This window comes from Camarhynchus parvulus, chromosome Z (assembly GCF_901933205.1).
Source record: "Camarhynchus parvulus chromosome Z, STF_HiC, whole genome shotgun sequence".
Classification (NCBI taxonomy): domain Eukaryota; kingdom Metazoa; phylum Chordata; class Aves; order Passeriformes; family Thraupidae; genus Camarhynchus; species Camarhynchus parvulus.
In genome coordinates this window covers 40,760,164-40,777,342 of record NC_044601.1, presented here as the reverse complement: position 1 = coordinate 40,777,342, position 17,179 = coordinate 40,760,164, and the positions used below count along the sequence as shown (strand labels likewise).

Genomic DNA, 17,179 nt, shown 5'->3' with positions numbered 1-17,179 from the left:
GTATACTGTATTCTCACAAAACACATCAAAGGAAAGGAAAAATGAAACTCATTAATTGAGGTAATAAAGATTTATGTTCATGCAGTGAGGTGATGAAAATTAATACCACTGTGCTGAACGGAACGGAACTGTGACAATTGAAATGAATCGAAGATATACCTCAAGTGATTTCTGTAGCTTTAGAAGATTGCTTTTAAATTTGGAGAAAAGAAAAATGAAAGATTCTCTCACTCAGGAGCTAGCACAGATGATCTTTTCCCAGTATTGCTCATTCCTTTGCCCCTTTGCATCTTTTTCTGTGTGTGTAGTGAAACAAGACTCATTTTCCTGTCTAGAGAACTCCTGTTTCTTTAGGGACTGGGATTAGTCTTTGTTCTAAATCCAAGTCCTAAACTCACCAAACCAAAGGCAAAATTCCAGGTGTGCTCATCTTCTCTGTAAAACTTCAGGATTATAGTAACTTTACTTTTTCCAAACAGACTTTATGGTATCTTTAACATACAGAAATAAGTATTAGCAGCCAGCATTATAATGCAGCATGGTTATAGTAGTCCATGTTAAAAACATTGCACAAATTTTCCTGTTGAATAACAGCATGATGGGTTCTTTACTTAAAAGAAAAAACAACTTTCTGTTGGCCATTCCCTCCATATCAAGCAGTTAACATATTTCTGCTCAAGCTATGCCATTGAGTCTCTGGCATCTGAACTTGTTATTGGGATAAAGCAAAGCTATATAAAACAAAACAATAAAAAGTAAAACAATACAAAAATTGGACAGAAAAATGTTTCAATTTAAAGCTCACTAAGTATGCTATGTGTGTGTGAGAGAGAGATGTAAATTGTATATTAGGTCTATGAGTTTTTTTCACAATAAGAAGCAACTTTCTAAGTGCTACAGAGAAAACAACTATTTCAGGTATAGATAAAGGAGAAATTCAGTGATTAATAGATAGTTAAACACATACAATTTGTTTTTCCTAAGAATAACTCATCTTCTTTCAGTTGTCTTTTCTAGAGTAGAGTCACCTGAAGGAACAAAGTAATCTAGGAGTGTTTTCTGTTGCTGCTTGGGTATTTGAGAGTAGTTTACTAAGAAGTGTTAATGCCTAAGTTCAATGTACTCAATAAAAAGTTATGCATGACAAAAACCTAATGAAAAAGTTAAATCAAGGTTAAGTCTGCATAAACAGTGCAGTGGGGGTGGCTTAGTACTTTAAAAATAAATGGATAACAGATTTCTTTCACTGAAACTCAATTTACAGTAACCAGTTGTTATGATTACAATGAAAATATACCAAAGACAAAGAATTTTTTTAACTTACTCTTCTCCAAGGCACATCCTGTTGTTTTGTCTCAGGATAGAGATCTAAAAAAGATTAAGAAACATTTGATATTACTGGTAGTAATAGTCACTATCAAATACCATGTTTCCTTTTATGCATATATTTTTATTTGTTGATAGGTAGAGTCAGAACGAATTATGATTTTCAACACCTCATACACACATTAAAGGAAAAATTAGCAAATGAAAACATAGATACACTCCTGTAGTTCTATTTTTTTTTCTATTAAATATGCTTCTGAATTATCCTACAGATCTCATTATCGTAGAATCATAGATTGGTTTGGGTTACCGTCACCTTAAAGATATTCTAGTTCCAACTCCCCCGCCATGGGCAGGGATGCCTTCTACTGGTCCAGGTTGTTCAGAACCTGATCCAAACCTGGACTTGAATTCTTTAAGGGATGGGGCAGCCACAACTCCTCTGGGCAAACTGTTCCAGTGCCTCACCACTCTTATTGCAAAGAATTTCATTTTAGATCATATCAGAGTGCATTTTAAATTGCATTTTTCATAATCAAATGTTCAAATTATCTCATAAATGAAAGTCTACAATTATGCAGAATTCAAGTTTTGTACTATGGGTCATGATTTTCGAATATATACATTTGTAGTTCTTGAAACATATTTTCAAGCTTGAATCAGTTTGCAGATATTAATGACATTTAAAGACTAGCTCAAATAAAAATTTTATAATGCAAAACACTTAAATTCACTGGTTTTGAGCCTGTATAAAACATTCTATGAAATATTATATATTTTTAATGGTTTGGGGTTTTTATAATCTATTTTTGATAAAGTATGACTCAAGTAATAGTAATTTGATAATAATCAGGGTAGGTTATGAACCTTAACCCTAGCGTTCTTCCATCTCAGTCCTTGATATTGCTGCAACAAAAAACTCATCTGTGGAATTTTGGCATGCCATTGCATAATTTTGAAATATTCATAATAAAGGATGAAAGTGTAATCAGATTGATCTGAAAATTGACATTATATTCACAAGGGAATTGACTGCATGCAATACCTATGCTAACATTTCCAATGTGCGTATCTTAAGATATTACTTTTTTGAAGAATGAAAAATTCAAAAGTTCAAAAGCCCTATTCCTCAATTTTTCCCACCAATTTTTCTGTCAGTATGCACCCGTAGTATATGCACCCCTAGTATTAAAACTCTATAGACAATTTTCACGTAAGTATTCAAAAAATGCTTCTGTTCAGCAAAACTTATGGTGGTTACAAGTATGAGGGCTGCAAGGTTTAAGAATAACAACAGATATATTTAGAGGGCCAACATTTACCATGCCTTGGGTTTAACCCTGCAGTAATTAGAAATGATGAATCTTAACTGTCCAAACAGAAGAAGATTGATTGTTTCCAGGAAGAACATATCAGTTAGTGGAGACAGAGGACAAAACTAGTCTTGAGCAATTTGGCTGTATAAATAAACAATACTTGAAACTGATGTGGGATCAAGACTTTCCAAATATAATTTTGAGAATATGGATACCTTAGCAGAAATCAGGAAAATGTAGAAATTACGGGATTTATATCAGGAATGGCATATAGTGAGTGCACTACCTGACTGACTATGCAGCTTATTACTGCTCTATACATGTAGTTCCCTGCCAAAAAAAAAAAGCCAAACAAAACAACAAAGGCATGCAAGAAAGCAAACTAGCCTGCAAAAAAAATGACCAGCTCTAACACTAAATGCACTAAATTATTTTAGTCTTTAGTATTTAGTGTTTTAGTCTTTAGTATTTAGTGTTCAAATCAGTTGGGCTTTGCGTTTCCTTGTTTCATGAGCTGAATTACACTCTAGAGAGTTATTCAAACTTTTAAACTTTGCAAAGTTAATTTTGTAATTAGCAGTGGCCTTAATGTAAATTATTAATTTACTCCTTTTGAAACTAATGGAATTATCTAAACACTGTGAATGCCTTCCACAGCTCACCTTTAAGAGTAGTGACTGATCTTGTCACTTGTCAGATTTCTTGACAGGTTTTAAGCAGAGTTTACTGATAAATATCTATATGGAGGAATGAGAAAGAGCGTATCATATTTTGGAAGAATTCCTTAATTTTCTTTAGGGTGATAGCATATTCTTGAAGTGAAAGGAAAGGTTACTGAATTATTTAGATTTAGAAGTTAGATTTAGAGTGTTTAACTTTGAAATAGGCCTTCTTGTTTTCACTGATATTTAACTTAAAATTTAAAGTGTGTAATTCATAACATCTTTAAAAACCTCCAAATCTGTAACCTGCAAGAGTTTCTTTCACACTGCAAATTTCTAACTTTAGGATGTCATTCTCAGACTAATAATTATGCAACAACACCAAATAGTTATTCTTCAAAGCAGTCAAACCATTTGCATCCTGCGATGGCTCATCACCAAGGTGAAGTATATTTTGCTGCCAAGTCACATGTTTCTTTGTGAAACAGGTACTCCCTTCTGTCACCCTTCCTAATCCACTCCTCAAAATACCACTTTTACTCTTGTGTTCCTTTATCACTTAAAATCAGAGGTATTGGGCCACAGTCTTTCCAGACATAGTCACTGGCTTCCAGTAATGGTTTAACCTTCTATAACACGAGTCAGTTTTCCTAGATCTAAAGTTAATTTATGTTTTACTTGAAAGACTAATGTTTACAAAAAGACAAAAAAATAAAGAGTTACTGTTAAGAAAACTGGCAGGAACTGAAGGAAAAAAAATATATGCACTGAACCTAAACAGACATCAAAGATGTTTTTTGAGCTTTTATGAATAGTTAATAACACAAATATGTTTCTGGGACAGTGATATTTGGCCACTGTGAGTTAATTCCTTCTTCCCTTATTTACATTGGTATCAATTGAAAACAAGGACACTGAAATTATATGGTACAATGATAAACTGTAAAGGAAGACTCTGTTGGGGTGTCCACCTTCTTAATACTTCAACAGAAAAGAATCTTACTTCTGACTTCACCTGATAAAGCATTAGACTGTGAATGAACTATTTCATATTCCTGCTCCTTTCATGTTGTCTGGAAAAAAAACCAAAAAAACAAATACCACAGAAGGTCATAGCAGATTTGTTCTTTAAAGAACTATCAGTATTTTGGATGATCAGAATTTTGATATTGTCTTTAAATAGCACATTTGTCATCCTCTGAATTCCAAGACTTGCTGCTTCCTCACTGTATGTCCATGGTGTATTTCATGTAGAAAAGGGAAAAAAAACCCTCTTCTGGACAGTATATTGCTGCACTCAAGAAATTTTTTCTGGTTTTGTGGGGGGTTTTTTTGTTTTTTTTTTTTTTTTTTTTTTTTTTTTTTTTTTTTTTGTTTTTTGTTTTTGTTTTTGTTTTTGTTTTGTTTTGTTTTTGGTTTTGTTTTGTTTTGGCTTTTTTATTTGTTTGTTTTTTAATATATTTTCTTGATTATGTTATAAAAGATGCCTAAGCCCTAAGACTTGTGAAAGGCATTTCAGTATGTTGAAAATAGGTGTAGATTTGCCAAAACCCTTAGTCATCTAAATCTCATCAATGTGATTTCTAAAGGGACCCATAGGTTAGCTGTTCAGGTGCTTTTCCAAGCAGCTAATTCCTTTAAAAATTCAGTTGGCAAGTCCTATCTCAGAGTTCAAAATTAAAGAGATGACACAATGCCTAGACAGATGAATCAACAGCTATTCTGAGATTATTATGGCAGCATCTTAATCAAAAGCATTTGATCCTTTCGGGACTGGGACTGAGGGGATACATAGGGCATCTGCTATGATGATATATGTGTGAATATTACTTCTACAGTTATAAAACCACTGTGTAAAAATTAACCTTATTTATGGAATGGTATTTCTTGTCAATGTTGCAGCTGGAGGTCTTTAATCTGGCTCTGACTGTTGTGCCAACTCTAAAGTGTTAATCAGTAGTATGAAATATTTACTATTTGAGACAAAGAGGAGACAAACAGTGGTAAAATGGGAAAAAAAATCTATCAAAATTAAACCTCTCTTGAAAATACATTCAATTACTGTCAAAAGACTTGAAGTACTTAACCTTTAATGTATAAATATTTGCTTTATATTGCTTTATTGGGAATTTCAAGCTAAGAAATCTGTGGTAGTTAATTTCCTTGATCTCCGTCAAGAATTTTCTTTGCAAAGGCCAGCCAACTAGGGAATATCTAATTGCTCACAACATCTTGTCAATTATGGGTAAATAGACACACTAGAAAAGCAAGAGGGTTCAGAATGAGAAAGTAAATGAAAGAATTATTTTTGTACCAAGATCCTTCTGTAAGGGAAGAAGTGAGTGATATTTTTTAAAAGCTACTGCTAAACAGCAATATAAATTATGCTATTTCAGCATAAATTTAGATATGTGTTCCTCAAGTATGATTGTACAGTGGTAAGCCTGCTGCAGCATGCAGTTTGGGCCCAAATCACTGGGATTATGTACTTTCCTTTAAGTTTGTAAAGAGTTCTTTTACCATAAGAAAGCAAAAAACTTAAGCAATAGTGAATCTGCATGCTCATGCTGTAGTTGACTCCCATTCTGCTCTTATACATATGATACAGAGTTACACTTAATTGTTATACTGATAATGACCTAATAAATGCAATAACTCTTCATCGTACACATTCTGCATCATACTTTGTAAAAGTGTATCCTAATATTATTCTTTCAAAATCTCTGGGGGACTCTATTGCTGTCAAAAATAGTAGTTATAGTAATGTCTTAATTAGCTAAGCAGCACTACCAGATATCAATTCAATCTAGTACATCCCAATCAGATCCATCACTATCTCAAACACTTTGAATCTCTCTTTGAGTGCTGGAAAAGGACTGTCATAGTTTAAACTCAAATCAACATCTAAGCCCCACTCAGCCACTTAGTCAATCCCATACCAATGGGGAGAGAACCTGAAAAGTAAAAGGTAGTTAAGCAGGGAAAGGAAAAGTTGTGCGCACAAGCAAAACAAAACAAGGAATTAATTCACAGCTACCAGTGGGCACGCAGGTGCTCAGTTATCTCCAGGGCAATAATATCTCCAGGTCACATAATGCACAGAGTTACTTGGAAAGTCTAATATCATCTTTCCAAATGTTCCACTCTCCCTTCTTCTTCCTCCCACTTTACATACTGGCATGGTGCCGCAGGGTCTGGAATGTCCCTTTGGTCAGTTGGGGTCACCTGTTCCACTTGTGTCTCTTGCCATCCTTCCAAGAACCCCCAGTCTCCTCACCAGCGTGGTAGTACAAGAAGCAGAAAATGTTTTAGTTCTGTGCTAGTCCTGCTCAGCAAACAACAAAAAGATCTTTATATTATCAACTCTGCGTTCAGCAATTGAAAACCAGCCCAATTGTAACCACAATCGTACCATATTATCAGACTGCAGCACTGACATCAACATGTCGCACCACTGTACTATTACACGGATGGGAAGATAATATTAGTCTTTGATTTCTGCTTAATTTTTACCAGATAAAATGTTTTCTGTGCAATACATATAGCATTGAATAACATAGGAGCAATATTTCTACAGATATCTCATTAATGTTTATGCATCTGCTTTATGCATTTACTTCATTTTTTTTTCTCTAATACACTTATTTTATGCTTTTCCTTATGTAATCCTGCTGTGTAGACACAACAAAAATATTTGCAGCATGCTCAGATGGCACTGTTCATCCAATAAGCAAATTCAATCTATGTGATTTGCTTATCTCACTTTAAGATTTTTGTGAAGGCCTCCCCAAATAAATACTTAATCCTACCTAAGGAAGGTTGTTAATTAGTGCTAAAACTTACCAAAAAATCCAAACCAAGCAACAAAGCCAAGCTAAGCAAACCTAACCAACCAAACAACCAACAAAAAAAGAAAAGCAATGTGTAAACACTTCTATCTTCCTTTTAGTTTTACCATTTTCTGTATATGTAGAAGATATACCATGCACAAGTAGAGATACTCCATCTAATTCAAACATTTACGTCCTTGTGAATTTACATGACTTTGTCCTCTCAAAAAAAATCCTTATCACTAAAAGCCTCACTTTTATTCTTCTCTCCTCTGCCCCTTCTTTCCAGTCATAACCAGTTAAGTTTTGCGTCTTTCTCCAGTCTCCCAAATTTAATAAAAACAGCTATGTAACTATGGTATCTTCATCACCAAAAGCATGGCCCTTTTTTACAATTGCATCTTTTTGGCTTATGTACATTTACAATTTTCCCTGAGTATCTTGACAGGAATTATCTCATCATGGATTTTGCACTCTATTTGAAACTCCCCTGGCAATGCACAGAACATTAAAAAACTTTTCCTGCTATCCAGTTATCTTTTCTGGTTCTAGTTTTAGTGTTATTTCTTTCTGAGAAAGTATCTCAGAAGCCAGAGTCTCAGTCCTCTAAAGGAAATGGAATTTTCTTCCCCATATCTTGGCTGCAAATGCTTTCCTTCCTGTAGAACTGTAGATTGAAGCATGATAATTTTCAAGGTTAGTTTTTCTCAACCTGAATCTTGAGACATCACTAATATCAGTGGGATAGGAAGTTTGTTTGGCACAGTTTACACAGAGGAAAGAGAGGACTCCCGTAAAGAAGATGAAATAAAGTTAATTCTTTATAATAATGAACTTAAAAAAATCTGTTAAGAAACTTTTTTACTTGAAGGAACATATAGTAAAGTGCTGACTAAAATAGCTTGCTTCAACAAACACATAAGTGGTAATATGAGCAAATGACAAAGGGACAAAAAGACTTTCAAAATATGCTCTCTCCCACACACAGCATAATAGCCTGTTTTTACAAGGAAGGGATAACCTTCTACCCAATACCTCCTTTTCATGCTATATCATTTTGTAAAACAGGTCTTTCAGAGATGTGCTTCTGAGCCAGCAGACTGACTTTGAGTTCATTACTCATACAGAACCCAACTCACAAAACCCAAAATGACAGCTCTGCTTTTTGTTTTTGTTAAATTCTGTGAAAAATGGGACAGTTTGTATAGGGAAGACTAAGCAGAACCTCAGTCCACAGTAATCAACACTTTTTTCTCCCACTGAAAACAAAACACCTAGTCTTACAAGTTTAATTAGAAGTTATAGAGACTTGGGACAGCTTCGTTGTATCAGGAATATTCTCTACCTAGATATAGCTGGAGTGGCATGGAAGTGCAATTGTCATTGCTAGCTGTTAGTATAAAAAAATTACCACTACTAGGAGAAAGAAATCTCTCAGGAATTTTTGGGAGAAAGCTGAAAGCTAAAAACAGAAGATACTCATCTACATCAGTTTGAAAGACATTAAAACATTGGAGAAAATCCACTGTAAAAACACATTTATTCTTATCATTTTAGTCCAGTTACAGGCAGTTTCTTAGTGTAGTGTTCATGAATTTCACAGCTTAGCTCTGCACACAAATATGCAGAGCATGTGAAAGAAGTATTCATATATTCTAGAGTCACATTTCAGCATTCAAAATTCAAAGGCACTTGCTGAAAACTGATACAACAAAAGCATATTAAGAGCCATGTGGTAAAACACTGAGATAGTCCCCAGCCTGTAGACCCAGCGCCCAAATTTTGCATAGTTCAAGGCCTTTGACTGAAATCAGCTCCTGTCTGTCACTCTGTATTTCATGCTCACTAACAATTGTATTATATTTTGTGCACTTCTGAAGCCGATCTTTCACATCAGTTTCATCTAGAAGGCATCTTGTTTGTAGCCCTAGGATACTAAGTGAGCTGAAGCCTAGGCAGTGGAAGAAGATTCACTTAAAAAGCCTGGTCCAAACTCTAATTAAACAGTGTGAACATGGTGTTTTTAAAACAGAATTTTACTGTAACCTACTTTAGTTGTAAATTTTAAAGCAAACAAAGACAACTTTACATTTGTGGATGATGCAATTAAAAATGAAAGACAAGTAGAAGAGATATTAATTTCAAGATCTAGTTGCTTGAGGAAATAATATTTCTAGAATGATACTATTTCTGAAATGCTCAGTTGTAAACACTTTTAAAAACATCTGCATATGAAACAAGCTCTAAAACGATCTGTGACATGTTTGTGATGTCATCGGATGATGTGATATAGCAAATATTTAATACAGCAAGCCATCAATAGTAGGTGGATTTTTAGAGAGACTTACATTAATTTTTAGCCTGATAAGTAAACATGAGCTGTCATTTTCTTAAAACTAAATTAGAGTAAAAGAAATGTAAATACATTAAAATAACTTAGTTATAATCAGCCACCTATTAGTATATTTCTCCACTTTGCTGGATTAATTTCTCTCTTTTTCTTTTTAACTTCAAAGGAATTCTATGATACTAAAGACAGAAACTATTTAAACTCATAGACATGCAACCAGGTATTTCTTGGAGTAGGTTGAGACATACACAATTTCTGAGTTTATTAACTTTTCTGGCAAGGTCTACCTTAAATCTTCATAATCCATTTATAATAAAATCAGAAACTATTTATTTGCTGTACAGCACCAACTACTATATCTGAATTAAAGTTTCTCTAGCAAGGAATTAAATATTTGTATATATTTTTTCCTTTTCATATTATATATGATACTTCAAAATATTTATCAGAAAAACAGTAGTTCCTGCCTTATGTGATACAAGTACTCATGTATAAAATTTATTTCCTAATACGTTCCATAAGGTTGAAGTCTTTATTTTTGCTATTCACCTTTCAACAAACCTTGTTACTGAATCATGACAAATGATTCTTTACGTATTAGGACACTTGGTTCACACTGATGAACTAACAAATTAAAATGCAATATAAAATGATGACACTGAGAACGCAAGGGACGGTGCTTTTGATGTCAGGAAAGAATTCATCATTAGGCCAAGATTTGCCCTTTAATTAAAACATTACCACACTGATAATGTTGAACAAAATGCAGTTTTGAGGAATTCAGTGAAATAACACTAAAATGACAGAAGTTATCACACATTTTTTGTCCTGAAGCAGCCATGTTTCATTACACATAATTGAATGTTAGAAAGCAATCTAGTGTGTTTTGCCATCCTTGTCTCAGGCTAAGGTAATTATTAGTCTTAGAGTTTCTCTCTTTCTCTTCCTCCCTGCCTTTCTTTTTTAACTGTGCTTACCCAAGAGGAAAATGAACCATGGTACTTATCAGCATAATGCATACATCAATGATACTGAAGGCAACTTTCCATGGCTGAAGCCATAGGTTAGCTGCAAATCCATTAGTAATTAAAAATAAAAAAATAAAAACAAAAGTAAATATCTGTGAATCTAGGCTATAGCTGAGTGATAAGTGCAGAAAAGTCACAAAACATGACAATGTAATTTGCATCTGTATTGGGCCAGAAAGGCTGTTAAAAGACCAAGCAAGAGAGGTGAAAAAATTATCCAAAAGGGGATTGAAAATAAACTTCCTAAAAGAATAGTGATAATTATGCCATAAATTTTTCAGTCATGTAGTTATTTGCACTCAGTCTAGAAAAAAATATTTGCCTAAAAGGATTTGTTTTTTCTGCACAAAAGGATTGTAAACATCAGATTATAAAAATAATACAACCATTAAAACACCCTTAAGATCTTAAGGACAAAGACCTTAGACTAAAGAGATATTAACATTTCAGATTATTGAAGATGACATATTCAGGTTTTAAAAAATTATTAGGTTTTTTGGACTTGCTTTAGTTTTGTTATCTGTGTTTTAATTTCAGGTTGTACAAATTAGATTTTAGTAGTAATTCTCATTTCAATTTTATATCTTTCAAAGATATCTCCATATGAAAAAGGTTATTTTTTAATATTAGTTATCAATAGCCTATAATCTCTTCAAAGTTTCATGAAATTTCATAAATAACTTATGTCTACAATCACCACGGAAAAATAATATATTACATACAAAAAATCCATTATAAATTTGACAAATTTCATTTTCTGGTAAAAAGAAAGTCTCAGAATGAAGATATGCAGCTATTCTTGGAAATAAAAATATTAGTTTACCTAGAAATCATGTTTCCAGACAGCCAGATGGTGTTTATATTCTCTATTATTTATTAATTTAAATTAAAACATGTTTGCTATCTGTATCTTTTATTAAGTCTCCATTTTATCAGAAAAATAATCTTCAGTTATTGTATCCAAGGGTTAATATGATAGGTATAACTGAGACTCATATGTTAGGCTTTTGCTGACTTCACTGAAGGATCAGCTATTCTTTATATTCCTGCAAGATGGAAGATTTTTTTTTGTACATAAAAGTAACCTAGGTTAAAGTAGAACTTCACAAAATAATTTTGTTTCTCTTAACATATCCATGCTCACAACTTATACTGCTTACTCTGAAATACAGTGAATTTGAGGTTGAATGCACAACATATTTTTGTAATTAATCCATAATTTATTAGTCACATCAAATATTTTACTTAAAACCTAGCTATACACACTACAGAATGATAAAGTTTTATAAACAGAATTAAAAAGTCAGCATTGATATAATAAATGAAGGTATTAAATCTCTTCTTAAGTTTAATTATGAAAACAGAGAAATCATGGGGTCCAGTAACAGTAACTATTGTTTCTATCAGAGGAAAGCTAAAGATTTTTAAACAGAATAGAAATTAGAGAAATTATTATGTTTCTATAGCATCTTGGTTTTGCCTGAAAGGGTGAGAGAATTTCATTCCTATGACTGCTTTAAAAAGTTCATTAATATAAACATTTGGATGTCAAAATCTTGCACGTGCACAATTTCAATTTAAATACTACCTTTGCTGTTGTTTTAAGATTCTTTTCTAATTGTGGAAATGTCTTTTCCTACATTTCCAAATATATACCAATATTTAGGTACGGTTTACTCTACCTTTTTTCTTAATGAAGTGTACTGCTACTATATAATTGTGTTCTTGGCTGCTGAAAATATGAAAAATACAACCCGAAAGACAGATTATCTGGACCAGCTTCACTTTTTGTGGCATAACGTCTTTCTCATGTTAAGTTTTTCCAACGTTTTCGCATTCCAGTGATGTTTGTATGAAGGGCTATTTAGGAGAAATTACACACAGAACAGAATACATCATTTTAGATGCAGTCATTGCTAACAACAAACCCACAGATTTTGTCTGTCTCCGTGTGTGTCTGTGGCTGTGTGTCCGTGTGTATTTTCTGTCTGTAAGTCCAAGTTCTCGCCCAGTTTTAAGCACATGGTTACAAACTGCTTCTTTAATTGCTGCAAAAGACAGCTTGATTAATTTTGTATGACTTGGTTGCTCATTTCCATAAAATCATAACTCCTGAGCTTAAGATGGATATCTAAATTGGGGTTAAAATAGATTTATAGCTAGAGTACAACTTACAGTCTGACTACATTCAAAGGCACCGTATAACAGAGGATGAGTGTAGGAATGACATCAGGTTGTTTCTACTATAGTTATTAAGCCATTGACTAATTTAAGATAGAAAGCATCTCTGGAGGCCACTAAGGCTAACAATCTCCTTGTGTGGTCCACCAGTAGCAGTCAGTGTGGTTGGCTCAGTATAGTATATCCAGATTGTATATGAACAGTACAGGGTCAGAAGAACGTTAAGACTGGTACTTCAGGTTAAATACTTGATTGGTTTGGTTTGTTTGGCTTTTTTTTTAGTTTAGTGGGTTTGTTTGTTTTTGTTTTTTTTGTTCTGGGTTGTTTGTCTGTTTTGGCTTTTTCTTTGGGTTTTTTTGGGGGGGAGGAGTATTTTTTGGTTTTTTTGAGAGGAGGTTTTTTGGTTTTGTTTTATTTTCCATAGAGACAGAATTAATTATTGTATTTTTAATAGGGAAGCATTTGTTTCTTCTGGAAATACTTATCACATATTAATCAGAATCTTACTGAACTGTTTCAGTCATTTAAAAATGGTGAATACAGAGCAAGGACACCTCTAATCTTCACATATCGGTATGATTCAAGTTCCACCTAAAACTCCAATTTGTATCTACTCTGACCATAGGCCTTGCTATGCCCATCTGTTGCTTTTATTCTTTATTTTAAATAAATCTTCTTCTGTGGAGTTGCATTCTTACTGTGATATTGCTCAAGCAGTACAGAAGCTACAGGATTCTGACTGCCAGGAGACCTGCCCAGAAGATGCCCTTCCAGCCAGTTGTTGATGTGCCTAAACCCACAGAGTCTACAGAGAGACATCTGCTGAACATTGTGTAAGAGAAACAGTGGAGAAAGAGGACCAGTAGGACAAGATCAATGTAGAACTAAAAAGCAAAGAATATACATTTCTAGAAGTCCGAAAGCCCAAACACCAGTGTCAAGGCTAACTTTCTAAGAATGGAATGAATACTATAATAACCTCATAAGAGAACAGCTGATTTAGGACTTCTGTGAATGCATGATCCTGCAGCCTACTGCATTCCCCAGCAAGAGGTGGTGTTACAAATGAGAGCCTCTACCTAAGAATGGAGAAAGACAGTCTTGCTGTTGTTAGAGAAGGCAGATGATTATCTCACTGGGTAGAGTAGGTTTTCTAGAAACAGAGTTCCTAAGCCTGGATATTTTTCAGAGTTCTTCCTTTTTTGTATTGGGATGAACTTTAGTCACGACACTTGTACTTGTAAGGTGTTTTCCTAGAGTCAAAGGAAAGTAGCTAGTGGGTTTTTTTAATCTTCTCTCAGCGCTGGCTACTGTTTGCTTTTTAAACCTTGCAGCAATTGTTACAGGTTACTTTGTCTATACCCTAAATTTATTTTCCCACTGGAAGAATAATGATCTTTCTGTCTCTTTTTTTTGAATATGACTTCACAGCAGCTGAAAGTTTGCATTGAATAACATTTTAGCCCTAAGCTAATACAAGCTGGACAGAGAGGCTTCCTAGAGGAAGCCTCATGGAGATTACTGTCAAACACCTCCCAGTAAGGACAGGCTGAGAGAGTCGGGCTTGTTCAACATGTTGAAGAGAAGGCTCTGGATAGATCTTCTAGAAGCCTGGATTCAGGAACCCTTTATTTAGGGAGTGTAGTGGCAGGATGAGGGGTAATGGTTTTAAACTGAAAGAGGAGAAATTTTGATAGATATTGAGAAGTAATTTGTAATTTGACTGGGAAGTAGATGATCTTGAATAAAGCTTCAAATATCGTAACTCAGAATGTTCTCCATTTCTTTTTCTTTTTCTTTTTCTTTTTCTTTTTCTTTTCTTTTCTTTTTTTTCTTTTTTTCTTTTTCTTTTTCTTTTTCTTTTTCTTTTTCTTTTTTCTTTTTCTTTTTCTTTTTCTTTTTCTTTTTCTTTTTCTTTTTCTTTTTCTTTTTCTTTTTCTTTTTCTTTTTCTTTTTCTTTTTCTTTTTCTTTTTCTTTTTTTTTTTTCTTTTTCTTTTTCTTTTTCTTTTTCTTTTTCTTTTTCTTTTTCTTTTTCTTTTTCTTTTTCTTTTTCTTCTCCTTCTCCTTCTCCTTCTCCTTCTCCTTCTCCTTCTCCTTCTCCTTCTCCTTCTCCTTCTCCTTCTCAAGCTTTTATTGCTAAGTGTGTTGTGATATGATATGGAATATCCCTGTAGTCATTTAGGGTCAGTTGTCCTGGCTGTATCACTTCCAACTATTTGTCAGCCGTCAGCCTCCTTGGTGATGATGTAGTATGAGAAGCAGAAAGTTCCTTGAGACTCTGTAAATGCTGCTCAGCAACAACTAAATAATTCCAGTGGAACACTGTTTTCATCACAAATCCAAAACACACAAACTATGAAGAAATTAATTCTGGGCAAGGCCAGTACATTTGATGTCTCTTATATAGGCACCTCCCATTTTTGAAGCCTTATTTGTCTGAGCAGATTTGACAATACTGGCTGCTAGAACACTGGCTCTACAGTTTCTGTTTTGCCTAGGAATGAACAAAAACCAAAGAATGATGCCCACTTTGCAACCAATATTTCTAGTCTATTTTCCACATAATTTGTGATGCAGATGACTTTAAGAAATACTCAGATATTCAGGAAAAGGCTCTTTGGTCCTCTTAGACAGCTGTCAATTTTCTTAACAAAACACCCTAACATGGAAACTCCATACTTCAGCTGAATTTGTCAGTCTTGCACTATCTCCTTTTAACTGATAAGCATATGACCAGCATGACAAACGTGACTGTCCATCTCTATTGTATGTTGAAGGGACATGTTGAGACTCATCAATTATTATAGTACCTTCATAGGAGGCAGATTTTCAAGAAGTAAATCACATTTATCTCTGGGTAGTATTGATCAATCTCTCTGGAGCAGTGAAACTCTAGGGATATCATGTTCCATATCAGAAGAGGTAGGTTCATGTAATAGTAAGTTCTCATCTAGAGGTTTCAGAAAGTTCTGGTGAAGATTGTTCTGTGAACAAGTCAATTCAGCTACACACTAATGTCGAATTAAAGGACAGTGAGTTTTCTTAAGAGAAATGTGTTATTGTCAGGTATATTAAGCCACCAGCTGAAAGGATGCCAGAACTGTTTGAGCTGTCTTTGGAGACTGATGGTCTGGCCAGAGAGGGGAGGATATGAAGACACAGTAGCCAAGTCAGTTTCACAGTTAAGGTTGCAGTGAACAAAGAAGTCACTTGTCATACTCTCTCATGTACCCAGAGAATGTGGCCATGTGTGAAAGTTCTTGTCCCCTACAGTAGGGAAGAAAGATGATAAGAACATAGGTGAAGGATTTATCTTCACAGGACTTTATGAGGAGCCCCTCTTCAGGAAGAGACACCTGATCTCCTTGTACACAGTCTCTGATAGTGCAGAAAAGCGAGGTCCACAAGTTCACAGTCATATTGGCAACAGTAAATCCTATTGACAACACAGCCAAGGCAGTCATGGTGTAGGACTAGGAAGAATTATGGCAAAAGTCTGTTTAAAAGGAGACCATCAAGAATAGAGATAGTAATATACACAGAAAAGACAAATCAGACAAACTGGATAATATGCATAACTTCTCAACACATAACTTCAATAAATTGCTACTATTTCTAACTCACTGAATGTTCTTCTTCTTGATACTGACAGTTTTGCCACATATTAGCAGTCTATCAAATAATTGCCCCCAGGAAGAAACAGCTAGTTTGTGATGTAAACGTTCCATGGAAAACCATTGTTTTTCATCTTTCCTGCTTTTTCCCATTCCCTCCTGCCAGTAACTCAGTGGCAAACTTAGGAATTAACAAACACCTAAGAGGTATTTTACATTATCCATAATGATCACATTTTGATATAAGATTTTTTTCTCCTACTCTCCTACCCTTTTAGAATACTGTGAAGGATATCTAGACTGCAATGAGTTTAATACATCCAATCCAAAAGGTTCAGAAATGCATTTTAGAGTATTGTGATATTACAATACCAAGACTGCCACAAGAACAAAGAGTTTTGTTTTGTGATATTTCTGTTCTCATTGTTCTGAGATTGTCATGAAGATGGATTCTATACAGTTTCCTGCTTTATTTTTGCAGTCTTTGTTATGAATATGGTCTGATTTTGTGCCAACCTTTGTCACTAGAATGAAAATGAGAATACATTATGAAAACTAAAATGTAATCAGCATTAAAATTCTGTGATAGCTCATTCTTGTGACAAAGAGATCACTGGGAAAGAATGGCACGAAATTAATCAATTATAGTGACAGTCTCACGATTGTAATAAGAATAGAAAGTGGCACTACGTTTTGTGCATTTACATAACTGAGGGATGGTTTAAAATTAACTCATTCATACCTGCAGATTTACTTATTTTCCTGGAAAAACAGAACTGCTGCATTTTGACTACTGACCATAGATAATGAGTGTGTTCGATATATAAAACAAATCTCAGATTCTGCTTATTTTTTAGTCATTCCCCAAAAT

The 17,179-nt window shown here is 34.1% G+C and overlaps 1 protein-coding gene across 27 annotated transcripts in view; it reads right to left on the bottom strand.

Moving 5' to 3' along the window:
- The window catches only part of PTPRD (protein tyrosine phosphatase receptor type D), a 1,161,500-nt gene that overhangs the window by 783,937 nt on the left and 360,384 nt on the right, over nucleotides 1-17,179 (bottom strand). For all 27 annotated transcript variants that reach the window (XM_030968017.1, XM_030968045.1, XM_030968047.1 and 24 more), the window contains exon 5: nucleotides 1,325-1,368. The gene's annotated coding sequence lies outside the window, so the exon portion shown is untranslated. The remainder of the gene's footprint in view (nucleotides 1-1,324; nucleotides 1,369-17,179) is intronic.